Here is a 3,118-nt window from a genome sequence, read left to right on the forward strand (position 1 = left end):
TTTTTTCCTTTAAAAATGCATTTATTCAAATTCTGATTTATAGAATTATTTAAGTAGGTATACCTAAAGACAATATTATATTCAAATTCCTGATATTTTTGGTACTAATATTAGAGTGTCCTGTGGCTATACAAACTTCTATTTTTCAAATGAGAGTCTCCTTTTTACTGCAAATTATTTACCGGATTATGTTCTTTTAAATGTAGATGTATCTAAATGTACGTCTACATTATTTTTTTTACTTTGTTAAAAGTAAAAAAAGAGGATTCCGATTTTAAAAATCAGAATTTGAATATAATATGTATAGTTTAAATAAAAAAATAGAGCGGGTATAGGTACTTAAAAAATCACTACGTATAATATTAACGCGAAGCCTAACGAGGGGAATCATTCGTTAATTAATAAACTATGAAATTATTGAAATATTTTAAACCACAAAATAATAAATAATTATTATTTAATTACATAGAAACAAAATTACGAAAACCAAAATTATATTTATATTGCCTATAGAATTTTAACTTTGAAGACAAATCCATAAGCTACCTATATACCTATTCGTAGTGGCGGGCTGCAGAACTTCAATTTTAAATGACGCATTTTCATAATTATGTACTTACCGCCACCACCACCACCACCACCACCATCCTATTTTTACTTATAACAAAGTTATGATGTTAATAAAATGTGATCAAAAGAGCCAAGAAGTCAGGCTTTAGCATGTAATTCTGCGCCATAGTCACGGGGTGGTACCGCCCCCTTTGAAAAGTTGACGCAACTGCGTCAAAATTGACCACTTCGGCTCGCCACTGCCTATTCGTAATATTATTCACGTAAACTTTCAAAAGTAAATGTAAAATCTTTATCGTTGTTTAATATTTTATTAGGTAGGTATATATACATATAATTGGTATAAGTAGAAGTATAGTATTATAAATCCAACAGCGGAACCGCTGCAGTAGGTTGGGTGAGTGGGGCCCTCGTGGCCTCGTCTGAGCCCATTGTTTTTAAGGAGAGATAAAAACCTAACTCAACATGCAGTACCTAACACAATTAATCCAAAAAAACCTTCTCCTATTTATTACTTGAAACTTGTACTATTATAATTTATAGCGCCCTGTTCACACTATAATAAAAGGCAAGCATCTGGGCCCTGTAAAGAAAAATTGCGTATAGGTACGGGTAAATATATCGATAAATACTTTACGGGGTTCTTACTCCATGCATAGACCAGGCATACGCTAAACAAATAAAAAAAAAAAAACCGCTGAGTGGATGGCATTCCGCTGTACAGTAGATCAATTAATAATGAATTATATTAAACTTGTACGAGACCCTAAAAAAATCGGAGGGGCCCCGGCCGCGTTCGCGGCCCAGCGGCCATGGCCAGGCCGACACTGTTAATTAGTTACTTAAATAACATGATGGACATTATCAAATTGCAGAATTATAAGAAAAGTATATAAAAATTAGAAAATATTATTTTACTGTACTTACCGTAATCGTAATCGTAAGTCGATTCGTTATTGTAAATTAACCGGTAACTTGCGTCTCGTTTTGAGGGCGCAACTCAGTTATGATTATTATAATATTTATAGCAACAGGTGGGAAAAATAATTTGGGTATATTTGCGCAACATATAAATTGGACGCAAGTTTCCGGGTTAACGGTTGACAAGTTTTTCGCTTTAAACTTAAAATTATGGCGGTATATCTGGGTGTGTAGTGGTGTAATTCGAACAGCACTGGAATAATTGCCGGGAAAATACTGTCGAACTACGTAATGCGAGTTGACATGTTGTGCAAAATAATGTCTGTGTGTGCGCATAAACTAGGTACGACTAACATGGTAATAAAGTGTTTTGGTAATAAATTATGAGTAATTTGAATTTTAAACAGCAACATAAAATGTTTGCTATTCTGAATAATCAACAAAGATAATAAAAATAAACAATAATAATAATAGTAATAATATTAATCTGTATGCTGGGAACGATTGGTAAATACCTATTAATATAAATTTACCCAACAGAATGTGTAATAAGCCATAAGGGCAACTATCGGCGATTAGCACCGAAATAAACAATAATAGTATATTATATCATAATAATAATATAATATTATTGGAGATTCGCACTGACACAATATGATTTAGAAAACTGGGTATGTCGTTCTGCTGTACAGAGGAGCTGGTGTCTAGATGGGTCACACTCACTGTATAACGGATGTGTTTAATTTGAAATCAATTACATAAAATCATTGTTTACGAAAAACGATTTTGAGCAAAGACGGTCTATAGTATTACGAAAACTTTTTTTGCTTAAAAATCTCAGTTTTTTCTTGATTTTTGGTTTGCTTTTTCGTACGCTTTTGAAAACTATTGGGTACTAGCTACTTTAGATTTTAATGCTAAAACAAACGAATTTAATTATCCACTAATATGGTGTATAAATGTATAATAATATTGTATGTGGTCATACCAAGTCAATAACTATTATACAGTTATTATTGAAAAACACAAATTGTTTTCATACCATTTAAATAATTTAATGCACGAGTATTGACGTATTGTATTTGGTGATGGACACGTGTATATTATTTAGCAAGTTTATACAACGTCCACAACCACCTCGGCCTTCGGCTGCATAAAATTCTGTCGCAATAGTACGCAAACTGCATAGACTTGTTGACTCTTGCAGCCTCTTGCATATATACAGGATGTATCTATCTTATGTCATTGTACGCGGGGATTTTTAACGAATATGGATCGATGACATAGAATTTCTTTAAAATGAAAAAGATGTGTTTCTATATTTTTAACAGGCAATTTTTTTATAATAATTTCAACATTTTTAAACACGCAGCTGTACCAATAGCAAAATCAACTTTTTTTACAAATGGTAACTACTATATTTTTTAATAGATTCTGGTAAAGCTTTTTTTCTGAAAATTTTGATAGTCAAATGAAAGAAATGTTTCGTTGTTTATAAATATTAAATACAGCGACACAACATTGTGCATATAGGTACAATTAATATATAATAAATAATATTTAAAAATTAACAATAATATTGTTTTGTTTTATATCACGATGTGAAAGATCTTTTAAAAGATTACTG

This window comes from Acyrthosiphon pisum, chromosome X, assembly GCF_005508785.2.
Source record: "Acyrthosiphon pisum isolate AL4f chromosome X, pea_aphid_22Mar2018_4r6ur, whole genome shotgun sequence".
NCBI classification, from domain to species: Eukaryota; Metazoa; Arthropoda; class Insecta; order Hemiptera; family Aphididae; genus Acyrthosiphon; species Acyrthosiphon pisum.